The 26,160-nt window shown below is 41.1% G+C and overlaps 1 pseudogene; it reads right to left on the bottom strand.

Moving 5' to 3' along the window:
• Positions 1 to 24,334, bottom strand: LOC122863537 (annotated as a pseudogene).
• Between the last annotated feature and the right edge of the window lie 1,826 nt (positions 24,335 to 26,160).

Below are 26,160 nucleotides of genomic sequence, written 5' to 3'. Positions count from 1 at the left end.
CGAGAGAGAGATGGCATTGCAATGACCGGGAACGTGAGCGGCACGAAGAATGTATCGATGAGTAACGGAGTGCCAGGTTAAGCGGCGCATGAACACCATGATGGATGGGGTGTTGGGGCACCCTTTGTTTATTATGTTGACGTTGTTATGTTTATGTTGAGGTTGTCAGAGTAAATGTGGATGGATTTGTGGGACCATTCGTGGCCCCACAGAATGGCTGCAGCTACTACAGGGTAGATTTCGAAGAGAACAAAGGAAGAGACCTGGCTTCCACTTGCAAGCTCCGGGGGTCATACTGCTGTGAACCATCTTCCGTTGTAGAAAACCCCAAAACCGACGGAAGGGGCAGTGTACAGATTGATGTCATTTGGGGGAGTCAGTTGGTTGTCGTAGAAGAAATTGATACCATTCCAGTTGGCGAAAAGTTAGAGCCAAAGACAGAGTTCAGCACAGCTTGCAGTGTCCAGTGAAATGGAATTTAAGAGTGAAGGGATGGAAGAAGCAATTGCAAACAAGTGGAAGATGAAGGCTTGCCCTTGTGGAATGATACGTAAGGCGAAGTTGAGGTGGCCTAGGAGAAAGAGAAGTTGGTGTTTGGTGCAGGATGGATCGAGGAGGAAGTCAGAAGACATCAGAAGGCTGACTTGGTTGATCTTTTCGAATGGGAGAGAAGCCTGGAACAGGTTTGTGTGGAGGGGCCCTCTGTTTTCTCTGTGGACAGTGGAACCCCAAAGTCAGCGTGACCAGAGGGTAAATGATGATAAAATCGTCCTACAGATGGACGAGGAATGGAATCTTATGGTTATTTGAGACGATCCAACAGAGGGCTTTTGACAGGGTGTTGAAGAGTTTAGGGTCAGCATGACGGCGAAGAAATAAGCACCTCGCCAGCAGATTCTGAAGAATCACCAGAAGTCCGGGTGGATGGGGAGAACTTTGAAAGCACTGGTGATGTCTGCTTTCAAAAAGCAACAACCCTTTCCCGGCGAGTTTGATGAGGGAGATGCTATGATTGATGGTGGCGTAGTGAAGGGATAAGTATTCGCTCGGAATCAAGCTATTGATGCTGGGAATGGTACTGCCGCGGGGTGCTGAAAGACCGATGATGATATCTCTTTCAGTAGTAAGTATTTCCTTGTTAAAAAACCGAGGGGGCTGACGCAGAAGTTAGGCACAAGAGCTCCAGAGTTAGCTTCTCACCGTATTAGCTAACAACACAGTCCAACCCTGTACTGACAGAAAGGCAGATGCTAACTCAGCATAACTTTCCTTTCTTGCACTTATATAGGCAAAGTTAATAGCCAGACATCCTATAAACTGAGAAAAGCCTAAATTCTCAGACACCACTGTCCAGTTTTGCAAGTACACTTGGACCAACTCCTTAGTAGTATTTTGACAGTAAGACCACTAGAAACACTAGCTTAGGACACACCCCATTATGACACACAGCTAGTCATACACATGTCCTACTCATTTAAGGGCCACTCTCTACATCTTACATTAATTTACATAACTAACCTCCCTGTTCTCACTAACTGCAACAGTAACTGAGAAACATGGGTTATGTATTTTATACAATGCTATTTGTCAGGTTTATCTGGATTTTGTTTTGTAACTTGACTGTTTTGCTTAGCCAAGATAGATTGCCCAGATCAATGCCCAGTTGGTTAATAAACTGCCCAGATGTTACAAACCTTTATGAACTCACAAATGAACTCTTTCCAATTATGGACTACACATGAACAAGTTGTTCTCAGGATCACACATCAAGTGCAATCCTGAGACCAAAAGGGGGAATGTTGGGACCACTGGCACTCCATCAAATTCATTCATTTGTGGGACATTAACTGAACTTTTATCAGTATCCCACAATCTTGTGGGTCATTGAACGCAGCATTCCAGCTACCTTCTGTCAGTCTGACCTGTGACCCGTGATGTCACCAGGTATATAATAACAGTAAGTTCTTCCTTTACGGACTGGTAACATAACCACTGAACAGAGCAGAGTACACGGCTAAGCACAGGACTGTTACTTTTGTGAATGTATATGTATTCATTTGGTTCATTGAGTTTAATTGTTGTGATGTGTTTTCACTGTAAGCATATGGCTACCAAATTAACCTAAGTTGATGTTAGTGATGTTCACACAGATACAGGGTCCTGCATGCAACCAACTATCCTTTTTCTAACCTGGCACCGTTTATCCTATACAGTACACACATACACTTACTGTGCAGGTGTCGGCGTTTTTGTCTAACTGGCAGAAGCGTCGCTAGAAACTATGTCTTAAACCATCATAAATTGATATTTTATCGAGTTTTTAAGCCAAGTTTTCTACGCTACACTGCTTTCCTGGCCACTGCTTTACCTACATGTTTTAACTTGGAAAAAGTTTTCAGTCACCGGACGTGTGGATCTTAAGTGATTTTAAGCTGGCTGAAACTCCACGTGGTTTACCGGACTGTCTCCACTGCTGCTAGCTTAGCTAGGTTTGTTTTTAGCCTGGCGGCAAGGCTAGCCGGTCGCTTTTACCAAGGATTTTAAGCTTGTAGCACTTTTATATACTTAACTGTGGACTTTAAGCTTCAAAGCACTCTAACGGACTAAATGCAAGCCTGATGGCTGAGTGTGGATCTTGTCACCTTGACAAGTTGGGATTGTCACCATGACTATCCCAGGGACGGCTGATGGAACTCGGTAGTCTCTACGATGATCGACTCTGCCTCCTCTCATCCCCCCAACTACGCTGATCGTTGGAGATTCCATAGTGAGGAATATCCGCTTCGCTAATGCGGTCACACGCTGCTTTCCCGGAGCTACGACCCCCGACATCCTCGAAAAGCTCTCCGGACTTTTGGCTGCACTCCCGACGACTATCACGAAAATCATAGTCCATGTCGGCACCAATGACACCGCCCGTCAGCAATCGGAGCTGACAAAAGCAGACTTCATCCGCCTCTTTGACCTGCTCAACAGCACCGGAAAGCATACTTTCATTTCAGGTCCAATTCCTACACTGGGTCGTGGAATTGGCCGTTTTAGCAGGATCCTCAGCCTTCATACCTGGCTCCAGTCTGTCTGCAGCACCCATGACGTTGGTTTTATTCACAACTTTAACTTATTCTGGGACTCTTCTCTGCTCACCAAAAACTGCCACGCACCCTCTGCTGTCACTACCTCCCCCTTGTGGACAGATCATAGTGCTGCTATCTGGAACCCGGATCCCTCTAGTGCCACTTTTAACATTTCTGTGGTAATTTCGGATAGGTCCTTAGTGTGAAACAGACACAGCCGACACAGCAACAATAATAATAACAATAACTTAATAAAGATCCAGGCCAGAACCCTACCTCCACTCTCAACCTCAAATCTGAAGAAGCACAGACTTTTTAAGATGGCTCTTCGGGATGTAAGATCCCTCTCTAACAAAACCTTTATTTTAAATGATTTTATCTCTTCTACTGATTTAGATTTTATGTTTTTAACTGAATCCTGGTTACGTCCTGGTGATCACAGTCAGCTGGCTGAATTGTGCCCTCCTTATTATGACTGCTTTAGTCGCCCTAGGGTCTGTGGTTGAGGTGGTTTTACTGTCTATAGGAAGGATTTTAAGTGTGACCTCATAGCTTGCAATGATTTTTCCTCCTTTGAAGTGCTCATGTTTAAACTTGGTGGCCCCCTCCCGGTCATATTTGCTATTATTAAATCAGCTGGCTCCTTCTTGTTGGAACTCCCTGAGTTTTTATCCAGTCTTGTGTTAAATTATGATAGAATTCTTCTTTGTGGTGATTTTAATATTCATGTTGATGACTCCTCTAATGCCCTTGCTGCTGATTTTTTAAATATCACTAACTCTTTTAACTTTCAACAAGATGTGTCTGGCCAAACTCATTCCCGTGGCCACACCTTAAACCTAGTCTTTACTTTGGGCCTGAAAACCCCATCTGTGGAAACCAGGGACATGTTTGTATCTGATCACCTATGCATTGTTTTTAACTGTGAATTAGAGGCTGCTAGTACGGTCTTGTCCCGCTCTAAGTACACACGCGTCCTTAATAAGCATACTGCCTTAAAATTCTGCATACTGTTCAATTCTCCTGGCAGTGTGTTTCCCGATTCCTCCAACACCAACGATTTGGTTGATTATTTAAACTACCTGTGTTCTTCAACCTTAGATCTCATAGCTCCTCTGAGTTTGGTCTATTTTTCAAAGACTAGAAAACAGCCATGTTTAAATGACAGTATTCGAGGCTGTAAAAAGAAATGCAGAAGAGCAGAATGCAGATGGAGGAAATCAGGTCTCCAGGTCCACTTTGTGGCCATGAAAGAGTTATTACGCCTTTATAATAGAACGGTGAAGGATGCAAGAACATGTAATTTCTCTGCACTTATTTCTGCCCATCAGCACAACCCCAGATTCCTATTTAAGACTGTGGATCAGTTAGTTAACCCAGCCTCTCCTTCTGCCCCTGCTGAGTGTGATGCTGATTGTGAAAAGTTTCTTTTGCACTTTGCTGGAAAGGTGGAGTTAATAAGAACTGATATCACCCCCAATCCTGCCTTTTTAGATGTGGATCACCCGCTCAGGGATTCTTTGAGCAATTTTTCGGCTGTTACTGTGCCTGAACTCGCAGACATCATGTCTCTTATGAGAATGTCCTCCAGCCCTCTGGACAAAATCCCAACTAGGGTTTTATTGGAAATTATGGATTGTATTGCGCCCCTTTTACAAATTATTTTTAACAGCTCGCTGTCTACTGGCTGCGTCCCTGATTTCTTTAAAACAACTTGTGTCCAGCCAGTCCTAAAAAAACCTGGGCTTGATCCCACCCTCCTGGATAACTATTGCCCAATCTCCACATTGCCTTTTATTTCGAAGATTCTCGAAAAACTTGTATCTAAGCAGCTTCTTGCTGCTGTGGAAAACAATATTACCTTTGAAAAGTTGCAATCTGGCTTTCGTAAACACCACAGCACTGAAACAGCCCTTCTCAAAGTCACCAATGACCTTTTAATGAATGCAGACGCAGGCATGTGTTCAATTCTTGTGCTGCTGGACTTAAGTGCTGCCTTTGATACATTTGATCATGGCATTCTTTTAGATAGACTGAGGCACTGAGTGGGCATATCTGGCACTGCACGAAACTGGTTCTCATCTTATCTGTCCAATAGGAAATTCTGTGTCAGCATTAATAACTTCATGTCATCCTTTTCCCATATCAAGTACGGTGTGCCTCAAGGTTAAATTCTGGGACCAATACTGTTCTCCTTATACATGCTTCCCTTGGGTGATGTCATCCACAGACATGGTATTTCTTTTCATTGTTATGCGGATGACCCTCAGTTGTACCTCCCTGTCAAGCCCACTGACCTTAGTACGCTGAGTTCTCTACAGGACTGCCTGTCTGACATAAAAAACTGGATGTCGATAAATTTTCTTCAGCTCAACTAAAAAAAAAACTGAAATCCTTGTTATTGGGCCCCAACACATCACTAAACAAATACTGACATTTACTGGTAACCTGTCACAACATATCAAGCCTGTTGCAAGAAATCTTGGTGTCCTGTTTGATAGCAATTTATGTTTTGAGCAACATATCACTAAGCTTGTCCAATCATGTCTTTATCACCTCAGAAATATTGCAAAAATCTGATTTTAAATCTTAGTGATGCAGAAACTGATGCTTTTATCTCCTCATGCCTTGATTATTGTAACAGTCTGTTCACTTGTCTTAATCAAAAAACTTTGACACGACTGCAGACTGTACAAAACTCAGCTGCTAGGCTGTTAATCAGGACCAAGAAGTACGACCACATAACACCTGTTTTAGCCTCTTTACATTGGCTCCCTGTTGGTTTTAGGATTGATTTTAAGATCTTGTTGATTACTTTTAAGGCTCTTCATGGCCTGGCCCCAGATTATATTTTAGACCTTGTTATCCCTTATGAACCTTCACGTAGTTTGAGATCTTCGGGCAGGGGTCTCCTGTCTGTTCCTGAGTCCAGGATGAAAACTAAGGGGGACAGAACTTTTGCTATCAGGGCCCCGAGGCTCTGGAACAACTTGCCCGAAGAAATTAGGTTGTCTGAGTCAGTGTCTTCGTTTAAGTCTCGTCTCAAAACACATTTTTATCTGAAAGCATATGCTGATTTTACTGAACTGATTGTTTATTTTACTGTTTATTTTATTGCTTTTGTGTATTTTATGTATTTTATTTCTTTATATTTCGTCATTCACTGTGGTACTTTATTTCTCTTGTTGTGAAGCACTTTGTACTTTGTTTTGATAAATGCTCTATAAATAAAGTTTTTTATTATTATTATTATTACTTAAAACCAATGGTGGAAGTGGATGCCGAGTTTGACTTGGGTGGAGGAACTTTGCAGGTGTTGGCTCGTCTTAACTTTTGTTAAGGATTTCTTGTGATCATCATTCTTATCTCTGTCTTTGTTTGCCCCACCCTAATTAGTTGCACCTGTGTCTCATTGTTTCCCCTACCTATTTGTATTTAGAGTTTTTCCTTTGTTCAATGTCAGTTCATCATTGTACTCGCGTCCTTGCTGGATTTTGGATTTTTGGACTTCGCCTGTTCCCTGGATTTATGTTTGCCTTAGTTGGACTGCTTACCTGTTTTTTGTGTGATTCCTGTCTGCCTGTATCAGTGTAAGCCTTTTTTTCCCATATTGTACCCACTTTGTCTGGATGTCTGCGATTGGATCCTACTCCCGCCTGGTTGATTCCCCAGCTTGACTAGCATACAACACCTGTTTTGATTCCTCTTCTCTTTTGTCCTTGGCAGAAAGAAAAGATGGGTGATGCAGGAAGTAAAATAGGTTAGAGATGAACAATTTTACTCCTGACTTGTTAAAAAGATGCCTGTGGTCCTAGAAAAAGTTGAAATTATTATTTAAAGTGAACTGAATGGGCGGTGCATGCAGTTGGGAGCCATGTGTTCACTGACAACACTCAACACATGTAATGTCTTGTTTCAGCACTTCAGACTTGTGTTTCACAACATCATTGGTCCCTATGTGCAGTATGATATTTTCCACATTTGGGTGTGGAATATGATATGCAGGATTCTTTCTGTCAAGTCAAAGACCTTATCCTTGGGAAAGCAGAGTATTTTGGTGTTCTTACTACACATGCTTCTTGCATCTTTTACAGCAAAATCACCCACAATCAGAGTTTGAGGCCCAGTCCTTAGCTTTCCCTGTAGCTTTTTACTTTGTGATTTACTCTTACCCGCCTTGATGAGAGGACTGACATTTTAATTTTCATGCTGACCCCAAAAGAGCGTGGTGACATGTAAATGCAATAGACTGGGGGCGCTTTTTCGCTTATTCCATCTGAAGGTTAAATCTTTGAAAATGAATTGTAAAATGGCATTCTCATTTTCTAATTGTTAGACATTTTTACTTAAATAATGCTTGCACAAATGGAAAATCAGGTTACATTGTTTATATTGCATTTTCAAATTTGAATTGACATTTGAATATTGCCCACTGTATAGCAGGGTATGACTTTTTAATTTAATTAAATGTCAAACAGCTTTTTCCATTTTCATTTTGATATGGTCATACAATGCCCTTATAAGTATGTGCAAATGAAAGTTGGATTATTGCATTTTCATTTAAATTTTTACTCACCATACATACGTGGAAAATTATTGTGCTTTTGTGGAATTACATTTTCAAGTTTCCCCTATTCGCTATCATAATTATCATTACAATATTTATGAAGAAAACAACACAGGCTGTATGTTTTCACCATGCACTCAGACATTAGCAAGAAGAAAAGTAAACTAATTTTTGTGAGTGATCACACTGTGTGGCTTTAAAAATAATTATCACAAAATAACATTGGTTTAAAAAAAGACTTATTGTGAAGCAATTTGAACTGCGATTTGCTCATTCTGCCATAGTCAGGGTGAAGCCACTAACCAGCTGTAGGGCCGCATATGGTTAGGATTTTATCTTTATCCATACTCTTATTGGTCCGGTTCTTTTTCATTACTTAAGAATTTGGGTTCTGGTTTGGGAGAGTGTTTGCTGTCTATCTCAGTCAGTAGCTAAGTCTACAAGAATTTGACTAGTTTTAAGATACGTTACAAACTAAAATAAACCGGCTTCATATAGACAGCTTTGGTTTTAGCCTGTTCATAACAATTCGCTTTTAACCTAGCTAGCACGCTGTGGTCATGTAAAACATACCGTCGGTTGATGAGAGACTGTGGGCACAGCGGATGAAAATATCACTTCTACATCTATGCTTGTTGAACAGGTGGTTTGATAAATTACTCTTACTGGCTTTTTACTCACAAAGCTTTTATTGCACTTACAGTAACGAAGATAGTTGTATGAACTTGAGTAAAAACGTTATCTTTCACATCACCTGGTTTACTGTCTCCACCTCTCTGCTGTGTTTGTGTGTAGAAGCTGAGCCCCATCCTCGGTCTAACTTGCCACATTCGGCTTAGGCGCTGTGAAAAAATGCTGTGGAGCTAAGTCTTATAATGATAAAGAAAACCCTAAAATCCTTCCAACAAGACTAGAAAACAGCATGAAAAATAGGTTAAAGGTTAAATCAACTCCTCTCTTGCAAAAATAGGATATTATTTTAATATTGGGATTCATTGCACACTGTTGAAGAAGACAGCATTATATTGAACAAGGGTTTCTTATGTTCTAGTCACTCAAGTATGTGTACACAGTATATACTTACCAAGTACAATGAGTTGCGGGCTCCCAGGTATGGTGTGTTGCTTGAATATGAATGCACTGATATTGTGATTATTTCCACTCTGCGCTGTTGTAGTTATAGGCTATTCTAAACAGTCTGAATTTAAATGCAGCAAACAATTTGGAAAAAAATGATTGACTATTGAAGTGTTTTTATAGGCCTACATGATGATGATAATAATGTAGAATAAGAATCTACATTGTTGTCCTGCTTGTTTGTTTCGGACTGGCATGCATCCATATAATTACGCAAACAAAAATATTTACTGAAAAGAAACAATTCCAAAACTGATTTTTGACCAACGAAAAAATGTATAATGATCACTTTTGCTAAACAATAGGCCTATACTAAGGTCGAAAACTCCTACTCACCGCAGGTCAAAAAAAAAAAAAAAAAAACCTTGAGGGAGCCACACACCAATTCAATTTTATTTATATAGCGCCAATTCATAACAGAAGTTATCTCACTGCACTTTTCTTATAGAGCAGGTCTAGACCGTACTCTTTATAATATTATTTACAGAAACCCAACAAATCCCACCATGAGCAAGCACGTGGCGACAGTGCCAAGAAAAAAAACTTCCTTTAAGAGGCAGAAACCTCGGGCAAAACCAGACTCAATGGTGGGCGGCCACCTGCCGCTGCTGTGTCAGGTTTTGTGTGTGAGTGTGTGTGTGTGAGAGAGAGAGAGAACGAAGAGCCTTAAAAGTCATCAACAAGATCTTAAAATCAATCCTAAAACAGGGAGCAAATGTAAAGAGGCTAAAACAGGTGTCACTCAACAAACTGATCCGTAAGGCCAGTGACATTGTGGGGGTGGAGCTGGACTCTCTGGCGGTGGTGTCAGAGAGGAGGATGCTGGCCAAACTACATGCCATCTTGGACAGTGTCTCCCACCCACTCCATGACGTGCTGGTCAAGCAAAGGAGCACCTTCAGCAGAAGACTCATCCCACCAAAAAGCACCACAGGAAGTCATTCCTGCCTGTGGTGCTTTGTGTTAGCCTATATTACCCTAGGTAACTAAACTGGACATTGATCCTTACATCTCTGCCATACTTGAATAATTGTGCAATATTCTGTGTATTACTCCCGTGCAATATTTAGTTTTCCTATCTTAGTTTTTCCTATTTACTTATATTGATATTATATACCTCCATTACTGCTGTGCAATATCTTAATAATCTCAATAAGCTAAACTTAACTCGACAGTACATGCACCACTACTTCTTACTTATATTATTACATTGTATTATTATACTGTATTATCATCATCAATTGGTAAACCCACTTGCTACTTCAAACTTATTGTATCTTATACATTGCAACTTTTCAAAGGTATTATTGTTGTCCACAGCAGCAAGAAGCTGCTTAGATACAAGTTTTTCGAGAATCTTCGAAATAAAAGGCAATATGGAGATTGGGCGATAATTATCCAGGAGGGTGGGATCAAGCCGAGGTTGTTTTTTTTTTTTTTTTTTGTTTTTTTAGGACTGGCTGGACACAAGCAGTTTTAAGTAATCTGGGATGCAGCCAGTAGACAGCTAGCTAAATAATTAGCAAAAGGGGCGCAATACAATCCATAGCTTCCAGTAAAAACCTAGTTGGGATTTTGTCCTGAGGGCTGGAGGATACTCTCATAAGAGACATGATGTCTGTGAGTTCAGGCAGGAGTAACAACTGAAAAATTGCTCAAAGTATCCCTGAGCGGGTGATCCACATCTAAAAAGGCAGGATTGGGGGTGAAATCAGATCTTATTAACTCCACCTTTCCAGCAAAGTGCAAAAGAAACTTTTCACAATCAGCAGGGGCACAATAAGAGGCTGGGTTTACCAACTGATCCACAGTCTTAAATAGGAATCTGGGGTTGTGCTGATGGGCAGAAATAAGTGCAGAGAAATGACATGCTCTTGCATCCTTCACCATCCTATTATAAAAAGGAGTAATAACTCTTTCATAGCCACAAAGTGGACCTGGAGACCTGATTTCTTCCATCTGCATTCTGCTCTTCTGCATTTCCTTTTACAGTTATTAAACCATGGCTGTTTTCTAGTCTTTGGTTTATTTTTCAGAGGAGCTATGAGATCTAAGATTGAACACAAGAAGTTAAAATAATCTACCAAATTGTTGGTGTTGGAGGAATTGGAAAACACATTGCCAGGAGAATTGTGTACAGAATTTTGAGGCACTATGCTCATTAAAAACACGTGTGTATGTAGCAGGATACGACAGTACTAGCAACCTCTAACCACCCTCTTAACCACAGTTAAAAACAATGCATATTTGAACAGATACAAACATGTCCCTGATTTCCACAGATGGGGTTTTCAGGCCCAAAGTAAAGACTAGGTTTAAGGTGTGGCCACGGGAATGAGTTTGGCCAGACACATCTTGTTGAAAGTTAAAAGAGTTAGTGATATTTAAAAAATCAGCAGCAAGGGCATTAGAGGAGTCATCAACATGAATATTAAAATCACCACAAAGAAGAATTCTATCATAATTTAACACAAGACTGGATAAAAACTCAGGGAGTTCCAACAAGAAGGAGCCAGCTGATTTAGGGGGGCGATAAATAATAGCAAATATGACCGGGAGGGGGCCACCAAGTTTAAACATGAGTACTTCAAAGGAGGAAAAATCATTGCAAGCTATGAGGTCACACTTAAAATGCTTCCTATAGACAGTAACAAGGCCCCCACCTCAACCACAGACCCTAGGGCGACTAAAGCAGTCATAATCAGGAGGGCACAATTCAGCCAGCTGACTGTGATCACCAGGACGTAACCAGGATTCAGTTAAAAACATGTTAGTTTTTGTTAGAGAGGGATCTTACATTGAGAAGAGCCATCTTAAAAAGTCTGTGCTGGTTTGGATTTGAGGTTGAGAGTGGAGGTAGGGTTCTGGCCCGGATCTTTATTAAGTTATTGTTATTGCTGTGTCGGCTGTGTCTGTTTCGTATTAAGGACCTATGCAAAATTACCACAGGAATTTTAAAAGTAGCACTAGAGGGATCCGGGCTCCAGATAGCAGCACTATGATCAGTCCACAGGGGGAGTTAGCAACAGCACAGGGTGCGTGGCTGTTTATGGTGGGAAGAGAAAGAAGAAGAGCGAAGGGAAACAGGTGATGTAAATAGTCAACTACATGAGGAAGACAGCACAGCGTGCTGTCCCTGGGATAGACGTGGCCGGGGACTGCTGCGGCGAGGGGGCAGCATCCTTCTTAGCAAAAGGTGTTCTCTGCTGTCTCAGGACAAATGAGACCTCCAGAGAATCTCCTCTTCACGGCCTCTTTCAGTAACTTGCGGCGAGAGGAGGAGGAAGACTTGAGCGCTGGAAAAAGGGAGCATCCCTCCAGTGTAGGAAAGTCCTGCGTATCCAGGATGTCAAACCTGTTTGCCAGCGGGAGGTCCCGATGTGAAGGTGGAGGAGGCAGGCACTTTGCACTATGTCTGTCCTTACAGGCTACAGTCCAGTTCTCCTGTTGACATGGAGTCGCCCTCACCGGAGCCTTCTCACCTCCCCCGCCGACGACTGACTGCATCCACTGGGGCTCGACGAGAAGTAGAAATGGCAATTGCTTTGGAATTTGCACCCATGAGGAGCCACAGATCTTCAGGCTTAGCTGAAACGGCTTCATGCTCCAGGGCACCAGTGATGATGGAGCCGAGCCACGGAAGAGTGGGATCATTGTCCAGTTCTGGAGTGGAGCAGTCAGGGGAGTGCGATGGGATGGTCGCATTCCGGTTGTTGCAGCCAGAGGAGCTGAGGCAAGACGTTTGCCTGGGCCGAGGCGACAGTGGTGAACTCCAGGATGAGCTTGTCTTTTTCTCTGAGCTCGACTTCCGGACAGGTGATACTTTTCTTCAGCTTTGAGATGGTAAGGTGACAAGATCCACACTCAGCCATCAGGCTTGCAGTTAGTCCGTGAGAGTGCTTAAAATCCACAGTAAAGTCCATAAAAGTGCTAAAGAGCTAAAATCCTTAATAAAAGTGACCGGTTAGCCTAACCGCCGGGCTAAAAACAAACCTAGCTAAGTTAGCAGCAGTGGAGGTAGTCTGGTAAACCCCGTTGAGTTGTAGCCAGCCAAAAATCACTTAAGATCCATACGTCCAATGACTGAAAACTTTTACCAAGTTAAAACATATAGGTAAAGCAGTGTCCAGGAAAGCAGTGTAGCGTAGAAAACTTGGCTTAAAATGTCAATTTATGATGGTTTAAGACGAAGCTTCTAGCAAAGCTTCTGGCAGGTACACAAAAACGCCGACACATGGTGTTACTGTGATTTTCTACAGTGCATTGTTGGCTACTGTGATTTTCTACAGTAGTGACTTGATTACTGTGATTTTCACAGTAACTCTTATTACTGCAATTTTTGATTGAATTCACAGTAATTCTACTGTGACATAGTATACAGTAATTTACTATCGTAGAAAAGGTTTCAGTCGTGTGGTTTGTAGCTTTTAAATGCAAATGCACGGCGCTCTGTAATCCTGAGTTAGCGTGTCATCTGTGCTGATAAAGTCTTTTGTGAAGTGGCTGTTTGGTCTCACCTATGTACCGATCTTTGCAGTTTTCCTCACTGCACTGAATGGAGTAGACAACATTGCTCTGTTTCTGTGTGGGTAACTTGTCCTTAGGGTGAACGAGTTTCTGTCTTAAAGTGTTGCCTGGTTTAAAGAAGACAGGAACATCGTGCTGTCTAAAGATCCTTTGTAGTTTTTCAGACAGTCCAGATACATAAGGAATGGAGACACCGTTCCTTCTTGGTTCAGTTACACTTTTGTCCTGTTTTTTTGGCTCTTTTAACTTTGTTGATAGCCCAAGTAGGGTAACCACAGGCTGAGAGTGCATTCTGGACATGCCTTTCCCCTTTATTCTTACCCTCTGAGCTGGTGGGCACTTCTTGGGCTCTGTGTTGTAATGTCCGGATTACACCCAGCTTGTGCTGTAGTGGATGGTGTGAGTCAAAGAGCAGGTATCCGTATGTGTTGGTTTCCTGTACACTTCTATATGGAGCTTTCCGTCCTCTCCTCTGAGAGTAGAACAATCAAGAAAGGCCAAGCGGTTCTCTTTAGCGTCCTCACGCGTGAACTTGATGTTGGGGTCCACAGTATTAATATGCTCTGAGAACGCTTCCAAGTCTTGTTTCTTGATTTTCAGGATAATGCCTTCTTCTCAATCTGTTCCATGTACAGGTTGGCCACAATGGGAGAGACCGGAGAGCCCATAGCGCAGCCGTGAATCTGTCTGTAGAAGTGTCCCCGGAATTGGAAGTAGGTTGTGTTGAGACAGATGTCTAATAGTTTACATATGTGTTCAGGTGTAAGCTTGGTCCTCTGCTGCAAGGTGGAGTCCTCCTGCAGTCTTCTCATCACCGCTGTCACTGCTTCTGAGGTTGGGATGCAAGTGAACAAGGACACTACATCATAAGAAACCATAACGTCATCTGGGTCCAACCGGATGTCGCACTTTGTCCACAAATTTCTGTGTGTTTTCCACATGATGTACTGTGTTCCCCACCAACAGAGCCAAGATTGTACAACAATGTTTGGCTATGTTGTATGTGATGGAATCAGTGCTGCAAACGATGGGTCTGAGTGGAACATTCTCTTTGTGAATTTTGGGAAGGCCATAGATGCAGGGAATGGCTTCCCCAGGGTATAGTCTGTAGTACAGAGGCCTGTCTATCACCTCCTCCTTCTCAAGCTTCTGTAGACAGTCTATAACCTTCTTCTTGTAGCCATTGGTTGGATCTCTTAAGTTTTTGATATGTGGTTGTGTCTTAAACAAGGTTGTTGACCTTGGTTTCATAATCGGCTGTGTTCAGAATCACAGTGCAGCGACCCTTGTCTGCTGGTAGAATGTTTATGCTGTGATCCTTCTGCAGTGCTGAGAGTGCCCTCCTCTCTTCGGATGTAATGTTGGAAGGAGGTGGTTTGGCACTCTTTAATGTTGCAGTGACACGTAGCCTCAGGTCTGCAGCCTCTGCTTCAGTCATCTTGTTCTTCCTAATGGCTGTTTCTGTGGCTGTGATGTAGTCCACTGTAGGGATGTGGTTGGATGTAACTGAAAAGTTGAGCCCTTTGGAGAGCACATCTTTTTCCGCCTGTGTCAGGATGCGGTCTGATAAGTTTTTGATCCAATTGTTTCTGTTATTACATGTCATAGCTATTAACAGATACTCAGGCAGATTCCTTCCTGAGGGCAGGGTTTATGTAACTCAGAGTAGCTTAAATTTCCAGTTCCCGTCCAATTTTTTCACAATTGAGAATGACTGGACGAATGAGGGACTACACCGTAGTAATTTACTATGTTTGTAAATTACTGTGGATTTCACAGGCATTTTTTAGTGTACTCTTCAAAAACATATACCGAAACCTGTACTGTCAAATGATTTTGAGTGGGAACTGCAGGTTTCTTTGACACCAATCTGCACATAATGAATCTGACATTGCAGCAGACCACCTCGACTTACACCCTTAACACACTCACACCTGCCTGTGTTGCAGTTATGACAAATTCAGCTTAACCTGCTTGTGTCCTATTGGTTTAACAGATTGCAATCAGATTTTGATTCAAAGCTCCTGGCATCCTGGCCCGTTTCCCCTGGTGGAAGCATTTTCATTGTCTGTATTCAGTCACGGAGGATCCTGGATCCTGATCCTGGATCCTCTTCATGCTGTTTCCATCATGCCCTGCCTTCATAACCTGGGCCTCAGTGCTGAATGGTGAACATACTGTGGCCAGACAGAAAAGCTGGCTATTCATCTGTGTTTGCGCTAAAATCCAGAACTGTTTAGAACCCCTGCTCTTATTGAAAGTGGGATTATTTCTCTTAAGGGGCCACTAAGTCTCTAAACCCCAATTACTGTGCTATCATTTGATTTATGGGTTTATTTTTAAATGACATAAAAATGCAATTAGCATCTTTTTCAAGAACAAACTGTGTGCATCCAATGAAGGACTTTCAGAGAAACAAAATGACATGGATTCCCTTCGACTACATCTACAACAGACTATTTGGCACACTAGCCTTGTAGTATTTTAGCACTTACTTTAGATGAAACAGCTCTATTGTAATGGGAGTCCATTAAAGTCACATATATTGACAGTACTATGGAGTAGAGAAGTTCTTCAGATGAGAGTGCCTTCAGATTGCAGGCTAAAAAAGAAATCAAGTCTGATTTACTTGGTCAATATTCCTCCATGGTCGCATTCCGGTTGTTGCAGCCAGAGGAGCTGAGGCAAGACGTTTGCCTGGGCCGAGGCGACAGTGGTGAACTCCAGGATGAGCTTGTCTTTTTCTCTGAGCTCGACTTCCGGACAGGTGATACTTTTCTTCAGCTTTGAGATGGTAAGGTGACAAGATCCACACTCAGCCATCAGGCTTGCAGTTAGTCCGTGAGAGTGCTTAAAATCCACAGTAAAGTCCATAAAAGTGCTAAAGAGCTAAAATCCTTAATAAAAGTTTCCTCCATTTCTTTGTTTTTCTCTTGCTTTGCTTTCCTCAGTAACACACCCACACCCAAAACTTGTAAACAGACAATCAACCACAGGCACACATGCCCACACACACTTTGTACACATTTAAATTGTAGTAGTGGAATTGTGTTAAATGAAAACTTAGATTTTTCAGAAACTTATTATGATCCTGTCTGACATGGATGCAGTGACCTCAGGAACACTGGCATTAATATTCCTGAAAACACTCTCAGTCAATACTGCGACTGACCCACACAGCACAGCAGAAGATAGTATGCTTTAGAAAGTCTGCTTTAGATGCGGCAGAAGGCAGAAATAGCAGCAAGATCAGCAGCTTGCATTCCTACGTGCTGATTGAGCTGCCAGTATTGTATTCTCATAAAAAATGGATTGGCTTTACACAAGCCAGCAGACAAACTCTTCTTGGGATTTACAATGGTTAAAAAGGGGGGCACCCACTTGTGTAGGTGCGATCAATTAATTATGACAATCAGAATTATGAAAGATAATTATAAGTCAAAGATAATTATAAATAACTTGAATGAATAAAGTCCTCGGGGCACCACTCTTCTTAAAGAAGAGAAACGAACCAATTGATTCTCATAAAATACACTAAACTATCAATTTGGAACTCAGATTAATAATTAAATTAATAAACTATAACCAAATTACCAATTTGATATTTGATAGGTAGTAGGTTGAAGGATTTGGAGTTCAACATAGCAGAGGATGGCAAATTACTCACTCTTGGGCAACATTAAATAAGCCAGCATAATTATACACAAGCATTTATTTAAAAGATAAACAAAGCAAAAACACAATGTGAAGTCTAACTCTAAATACTAAACTACAGAACAAAGGGGTGTGTGTGTGTGTGTGTGTGTGTGTGTGTGTGTGTGTGTGTGTGTGTGTGATTAATAAGAACGGTACATAGGTGAGACCAAATAGCCACTTCACAAAAGACTTTATCAACACAGATGACACGCTAACTCAGGATTACAGAGCGCCGTGCATTTGCATCTAAAAGCTACAAACCACACATTTGAAGACAGCGAGGTGAAGATTCTAAGTAGAGAGAAGAGTTGGTTTGAACGGGGCGTCAAGGAAGCCATTTTTGTGAAAAAAGAGAACCCCTCTTTGAACAGAAATGGTGGTCTGAGATTTAATCTGCCCAAAGTCTATCAGAGTGTATTATCACCTTGGTCACGCCTATCACATGCTAATCAGGCACTTAACAGTGATGAAGAAGATGCAGCCAGAAAACAATAGGCCTGATTACTGATTACTGGGCCATCTTGGAAACTATTAGGTCAGTTTCAGGTGAAACTAGCTATCAACATATACTCAAGCACTGCCCTCAGCAAGGAATCTGCCTATGTAACTCAGAGTAGCTTAAATTTCCAGTTCCCGTCCAATTTTTTTCACAATTGAGAATGACTTCCGGATGGGAGCCGAAACGTCTTGATTCTGAATACAGTGTCCAGATGACTACGGCTGAAACCTTTTCTACGATCTTGTTGATTACTTTTAAGGCTCTTCATGGCCTGGCCCCAGATTAAATTTTGGACCTTGTAATCCCTTATGAACCTACACGTAGTGTGAGATTTTCGGGCAGGGGTCTCCTGTCTGTTCCCGAGTCCAGGATGAAAACTGAGGGGGACAGAGCTTTTGCTATCAGGGCACGAGGCTCTGGAACAACTTGCCCGAAGAAATTAGGTTGTATGAGTCAGTGTCTTCGTTTAAGTCTTGTCTCAAAACACATTTTTATCTGAAAGCATATCCTGATTTTACCTGAACTGGCTGTTTATTTTACTGTTTATTTTATTGCTTTGGTGTATTTTATTTCTGTGGTCATTCACTGTGGTATTTTATTCCTCTTGTTGTGAAGCACTTTGTACTTTGTTTTGATAAGCGCTCTATAAATAAAGTTTTATCATTGTTATTATTATTATTATTATTATTATTATTATTATTATTATTATTATTATTGTTGTTGTTGTTGTTGTTATTGTTATTATTATTATTATTATGTCCGGTGGCTCATCTCTGTCGGCAGACTCCCAGTGAGAGCCGTGGTTTCATGGAGTTGCTATGTTACAACCAAAGTCTGTCCATTGATTTACTGTAAAGAAGATGAGACACAACAGCACCTCTTGATGGACTGTTACAGAGCTCAAGAGGTCTCTCTTTTGATATCAATTACAACTCTGTCATGTATGGACTCCTACAAGAGAAAATGCCTCTGAATCAAAAAGAACTGTTTCAACTCATCATCAGCATTGTGTGTGTGTGTGTGTGTGTAAAGATTTGGAAAACCAGATGTGCCATGGTTTTAAATCAGACATTGACAGCAACATAGTTGTGAAACATGTACTGACTGACCTCCGGAGGAGGAGAACTATAGATAAAAGACCATTACTTCTCTGGAAAATATTGGACTTTTAAGATCTTATCTCTCTGTGCACTTTATTGCTTGGCCCGTATTAGCAAACACTTTTACCACTTTGTATTATGTTTAATATTCATGTATGATATGTAGCCTATAGAAGTATTTATGTTGTGCTTTTGTAATTCTGTATTGAACTTGTTGAAGCTTAATGAAGATTTATTTAAAAAAAAAAAGAAAAGATAATGGTGCCAAGTTAAAAGGACTGTCTGTGTGGAGCATAACATAAACTAACATCAATTTAGCGGAGGCTGAGAACTACGGTTACAATAATAACCTCACGTTAACCATGGAGAAGATCAAAACCATAAAACCTCAGTGAAAACACATCAGTAACGTCACATGTACAAAAGTTAAACAGTCCTTTGCTTAGCTATTTACACCATTACTCTATGCTATGGCCAGTTGTTACGTTACCCGTCCGTGGGAGGGAAAGAGAAGTGGCTTTGGTGCTGCTGTTAGCTGGTCTGTTGTAGACGAGCCAAGCTGGGAAGAATTGTGGTTCCGCTGTGGAAGCGTCTTTTGCTGTGCAGTGTCCCCTTGTAGAGATCGGCGGAAGCCGGTTGGTCCGCCTGTGGTTTTCAGTATTTCTAAAAACATTTATGCTGTTTAAGCCGGCTCACATCCACTTTTAAAATGGTGACATTTCAGAACATAATTGTTTCGATGGGATTACTGGAATTAATGGATTTGCTCGTGGGGCAAAGTAAATCTGTGCAAATCTTTTGTATCGAGTTCAACTTTGGTCAGACATGACACGCAAATACACAATACTTTGAACTGTTCACTGTCAGCAAGCTCATTAGCTCAGAGAGCTTTTTTTCCTTCCATAACTCTTTATTAAATGAAATGATGATGCTGAGAACAAAATTCCTGGGGAAGAGTAAACAGCATGATACAGAGAAAACAAAGAAACTTGGAGAGCTATTATGATTTACAAGTGCTAGCATGTTTCTGGCTTGCTAACGCATTAGCTGTTGTTCACCTGCAACAGTGGTTCACCAACTATCCCTGCGAGTAGTCACTACTACATCACCTAGCCTCTTGAACTGCCTATTTTGTGAAGACGTGCAAATGAACTTTATTTCATAATATTTTTTGGGGCACTTTTATGCCTTTATAATATAGTTGACAATGGTGATATAACATGTAAAAACTTCCTAAATGGCTAGACAGCCTGCAAATGTTGGTAAAGTTACCTGCCAACAATAACTTTTCATCTGGATTCAGTCACACCAAGCCACATTACATCACTGTAGAAATATGCAGTAGGCCTACTTCATTTTCTTGCTGAACAAGCTCTTTATTTGGTGCGTTCTGTGCGACCAGACGTGCTGACAAAGACTGTTGCACTTCACACGATAGATTTAAACTTTTTCTGTGCCTGTCTCTTTTGAAAGTTTGCATGGGTGGAATACATGTTATTTCATGTTTAACAAACATGGCATCATGTGTGTTTGGTGGCATCATGTGCTATGAGACAAAACAGGAAAGTGGGAGGTAGAAAGTGATCATGGGGTGAAGCATCACAGAGGTAGCTGTTAAATGGACAACAGTTTCCTATGTTAATGATCTTTGAAATGATATCCAGATCCAGTGTTGGGGGTAATGCATTATAGTAATATTACTTTTAGCAGTAACAAAGTAATATAACACCTTATTAATAGGATTTCAGTAATATTATTACATTTACTATGTCTGTATGTAAGTAACACATTACCAAGGACACCAAATTTATTTCTGAAGGGGTGCCAAAAAGTATGTGCAACAGCAGCAAAATACAGCTGGTGTCAAGAAATTTAAGAGCCACCATTTGCATTTTGGAACATAGAATAGCAAACTTAACAAACTACTCAGTCCAGCACTAAATGTATTTTATTTCAAATAAAAATAATAAACTTTATTCATATAGCACTTTTCAAAAACAAAGTTACAAAGTGCTTTACATGGTTTCACCAGGATTAAAACATTTACAAATATAATCAGGCATTTAAAATACTATAAAAAATACTATTAAAAAATAATACATAAACGCAATGAAATAAAATAAAACAAAAGAGGATCCCCATTAAATGCATGATGGGAAATGTGGGCCGTCACAATATTTTACATTACAAACCAGAGCAGAGAGAGAGAGAGCAGCACACTCTGCTCTGCCTAGGTTGCAAAATGTAGATTAATATATATATATATAATATATTCAGTGCCTTTATTGGACATCAACCTCACATTTACGCACATAATGCCCAGTCGTACTTCTGCGGTTATTGTGAAAGTAACGCAGAAGTAGTGCAACACATTACTCTATACACACAGTAATATTGTAAAGTTACTTATTACTTTCAAATGAAAGTAACTATATGTAATATATTCCTTTTTGAAAGTAACTTGCCCAACACTGTCCCGATCTATAGTGATAGTGACAGCAATGTCTCTTTCCAGAAATCATGACCTGGTTACTCAGGATAATCCACAGACGGTAGTGGTATGCTAATCCTCTTTCTTAGAGCTCTTGGGAAATAAAACATGTGGGAACACAACCTGTTACACCTCAAATGGAATAATGTGATCATACCGCTGCCTTCTACTATCAAGGGATGGGAGGATGACCTGAAGAAGTGGCCTTAAATAATCTACACTAGTATATTTAGCTACTTTATTGACTCCGTTGCTATGGACGGTAAAACGATGAACAATCTGAAAAGCTCTGAGGCTCATCAGTACTTCCACAGAAATAAAGTTGGTCACATTTTATTAAAGGAGGTGGGACACAACCTTGTCTACCTTAAAACAGACATAAAGCCTAGTCAGAGCCTTAAAGTCCCACATCATCGGGCCTGGATTTTAGTTTCAAAGTCAGGTGACATACAAATGGCTGGGTGCTCATGTGTTTCTGGACCAGGGCGATCTTGCAGCCATGCAGCTGCAATACTTTGGAAGGTAAAATGTTGATTCTTCTGATATATATATTTTTTTCAATGCATTTTGTAATATCAGTTTGCAACTGACTAGTGTATTTTATATTGGGCAATTTTTTAATGTTGGTTGAGAATGCAGTCAGACAGGGAAAGACAGGGATATCATGTGCAGAGGAAGTGGAATGCAGGCACGAGGAAGAAGGTAGAGCAGAAAAAGGTGAAGCACATAAATTTCAAACATCATAAACCAGACCACATTCATCCAGGCTCATCAGCATCAGATCCCATAAGTGTATCATCCACAGAAGGCGCCCCCAAACTTTTCAAGGATCACTCAGAATATAAAACTTATGTCAGTTCCTCTGTCATGGCCTCACTATTTCAGCTACAGACGGATGGTCTCCTTCAGCGGTGTTACAGATTATATGTAGAGAATATGGAGTCTTCTCAGAACCAGTGTGATCTACAGACAACACAACACTAACCTGTAAGAAGTATCTCACTTTTTATGAAACCTGTGTTCAACTAAATCCTGCTCAGGTGGAGAAGTTGACCAAAGAGACTCAGGTACAGAGTGCATCACAATTGTGGCATGATGAAAGGAAGCTGCGACTGACTACGAGCACAGCAAACAGAGTCCCACAAACTCACAAAGATTCCTGAATGAACACTTGCATCCCACCTTCATGGTGGCTCAAGGGCACACTGTGGAGAAGAAAGGCCTAGTGGGGTGTCCTGATCATCCCTGGTTTGTAGCCAGCCCAGATGGAATTGGACTCAGCACAGCTCCTTGAGATTAAGTGTCTCCTAAAGAATGCCATGTCACTTGCAGAGTTTCTTTGTTGGCCAAATGGTGACATCAGATACTCAAGTGATAGGAAGTATCTCATTCTTCCCAATTGGCCATAAGTGGAAAATAACTCTAGGTGGATGAAAAATATTGTTACTTAATACGGCAGTGAACCTTCATTAAAACAAAATGTAAGCCATTTTATTTTACATTTATTCTTCCAGATCCAACTGACAATGATGTGCCTGCGGCTGCAAAGCTGCAAGCTGGTTATCTGGACATCAACTGAGCACCTGGAGTTGGACATTTCATTTGACAAATACTATACAGATGCACACATGAAACACCTCCAGAATTCTTATTTTTCACACATGCTTCCAAGATTAGTGGATGATTTTGTTGCAAAGAAGCTGACGCTCTGCCCCAAATACCTGAATCTTTTGAAAATACAGTAAGCATATTACATGTTTTATGTCTTGTACACACAACAAACACTAAGAGCACTGTATAAAAGCATTAATAGTAAAGGCTACCAACGTTTTGACATGGAAGTCTTCTTCAGGGTACTGCAGTATACAACAGCTCAACAGTCAATAAATACAAGATAATACACATGTGTGCTCCAATATGGGGAGGAGTGTCCTCAATTACACCAGGTTCATTCAATAAAACACATAAGTAGTTTGAAAAGATTAATACATTAGGCTATATCAAAATACATCTGTGTAAATATTAAAAAAATGCAAGGCATTAGAAAGGTATATTACATGTGATTGTATCAAAAAACATACACTAATGAAAACATACTTATGAATATTATATTCATATATTCATATTCAGAAGCTGTTTCTGCTTTATTTCTAGAATAAAAGTATATACATCTCTTTACTTGTTGAGTGTTATGTATTAAAGGTACTGTAAGTGTAGCTGTGCCTCATTACAGTTTTTGAAATGTGAAATGAATAAAATGTGTGTTTGTGTGTGTGTATGTGTGTGTGTGTGTGTGTGTGTGCTGAAGTGCAATATTAAATGTCTTCTCACTTTTACTTGAAATAAGCTCACCTCTTAAATTCACTAGACCAGCAAAGATCTTGAGCATTTTATTAATTTTTGGGACCAAGTTAATTTGCACTGTTTGAGAAAGAATCTTGTACACCTTCAGACACCTTATTGCCCATTCAACATGAATGCGGGAGTGAGCAATGCGCCGTGTATGAGTGACCTCCTCATTGGCCAGCTGGCATCCTTTGCATGTGAATGATGAAATGATTAAGTTCACTCTATGCTCCTCCAGCAAGTCCCTAACTGTGAAACCACGATCACCCATCACCTCATCTCCAGCACGCAAATAGTCCAGAAACCCTGAGTTCTGTGATTTGTACCTGTACCTGTACCTGCATTTGCAACCATAAGCTAAATATTTCACAGTGTTGTTGGCATAGTAGTGACTGTATGATTCACTTCTAGAGTCCAAGTTTTTGGCTTTCTGTAAGACAGTCTCTGTGCAGTCAATTACACTGGTTGTGTAACATAGCTTTGATTAACATAACAAGATCATTGGTGTGTTCAGACATTATGTCTATCCACATTCAACAGTCTTGCTGACCTGATCTTGAGACGTTTTAAATCGTTCTGCTAAATCAGCCATGACAAAGTTTTATCTTACTTTCATTAAGGTCATTAGGATTTGGTCCACAACAGGTATGGATGAAGAAGTAGGGGCAAATAGTTGTAGGCAGGATGCAAGTTTGTGAAACTCAATGAGTGGAATCCCTGTATACAAGAGGGAGTCTGCATTACTCTCCAAAATACTATCTGCAACAGGGCGATTGTGTAGTACTCATTCTGCACATGATGGTGGGCCCTTTTGAATAGGTGTGGTCCTCCATCTCTGGGTCTGACCATTGTGTTGAGCATCACAGAAGGGCTTTGATGTAGAACACGGCTCCTCATCCCGATCCATTTCGTCAAGCTCATCTGAGGGTAATAATACAGTACACAATTATTAGGGCATGAGATATTATCACTTTATCATTATCATTGAGGATTTGTGCTGCTAACACTAGTTAGTTTTGATGACATGTATTTTAGCTTTAGTTTCTGAGAATATATGTGAAAAATATAAGGGATTGTTTTTTTTAACTGCATATGGGAATTTTTTTTCTACACACAGATAATCAACTATTTTTACTTTAATGCTGCCCTGCACTCCGTGCCATAAACTGCCTTGCATTTTAAATTGTAGAGAAAACAGTAAAACTAACTGGTTGTCATTAACGTTACCAGACAAACGCTACAATGCTGTGTCCTCCTTACACTTGAAATCATACCTGATGTTCTCCTGGCACTGCTGTCAATCCTTTTGAGGACCCAACGTCTCTTCTGTAGTGGTCTTTCGTAGCCCAACCACAAAGTAGGATGCAAGTTGTCCTCCGTTGTCTTTTTTTCGACAAAATAAAATTATCACACATACAGTGTTTTGGGTGGTCTCTTCAAGTTTAGGTTTCTCAGCCACATTCTGGGCGATGGAAACTGTACCATTTGTCACAAAAACAATCCCTTTTTTTCTGGGTGGATGTTCAGCCCACTGTAGCCACAGATTTAGCTTAGTCTGGTTGTTAGTACAGCCGCAAACAGCGCAACAGGTACCAGAGCTCTGCAGTGAGATTTTAGAATAAATTAAATATGTTAAAATGCAAAAAAATATTTGTTAAATTGCAGTTGAAATTACTTTGGAAAGAATCGCTGTTAACGGTTAGCAACGCACCATAGCCACTGGGACTAACTAGCTTACTCATCTCTGCTCTGAGTCTGAACACAGTGTAGAAACAGTAACAAGTACAGTGTTATTTATATATATATATATATATATATATATATATATATATATATATATATATATATATATATATATATATATATATAAAAACTTCGTCCTTCACCTTCCGCGGGTGGTCTCATCCTTCCAGCTCGGGTCCTCTACCAGAGGCCTGGAAGCTTGAGGGTTCTGCGCAGTATCTTTGCTGTTCCCAGTACTGCACTCTTCTGGACCGAGATGTCTGGTGTTCTTCCAGGGATCTGCTGTAGCCACTCCTCCAGTTTGGGGGTCACTGCCCCGAGTGCTCCAATGACCACGGGCACCACTGTTGCCTTCACCTTCCAGGCCTTCTCCAGCTCTTCTCTGAGCCCTTGGTACTTCTCTAGTTTCTCATGTTCCTTTTTCCTGATGTTGCCATCGCTTGGTATCACCACGTCAACCACAACGGCTTTCCTCTGCTGTTTGTCAACCACCACGATGTCAGGCTGGTTCGCCATTACCATTCTGTCAGTCTGGATCTGGAAGTCCCACAGGATCTTGGCTCGGTCATTCTCTACCACCTTTGGAGGTGTTTCCCACTTTGACCTCGGGGTTTCCAGTCCATACTCAGTGCAGATGTTCATGTACACTATGCCAGCCACTTGGTTATGGCGCTCCATGTATGCTTTTCCTGCCAGCATCTTACACCCTGCAGTTATGTGCTGGATTATCTCAGGGGCCTCTTTGCACAGCCTACACCTTGGGTCTTGTCTGGTGTGGTAGATCTGGGCCTCTATTGCTCTGGTGCTCAGGGCCTGCTCCTGTGCAGCCATGATGAGTGCCTCTGTGCTGTCCTTCAATCCAGCTTGCTCTAGCCATTGGTAGGACTTCTTGATATCAGCCACTTCAGTTATGTTCCGGTGGTACATCCCATGTGGGGTTTGTCCTCCCATGATGGTCCTTCCTCCAGCACGTCTTCCTC

Source organism: Siniperca chuatsi, linkage group LG16, assembly GCF_020085105.1.
Source record: "Siniperca chuatsi isolate FFG_IHB_CAS linkage group LG16, ASM2008510v1, whole genome shotgun sequence".
Taxonomy (NCBI): domain Eukaryota; kingdom Metazoa; phylum Chordata; class Actinopteri; order Centrarchiformes; family Sinipercidae; genus Siniperca; species Siniperca chuatsi.
This window is presented reverse-complemented; position numbering and strand designations above follow the sequence as displayed.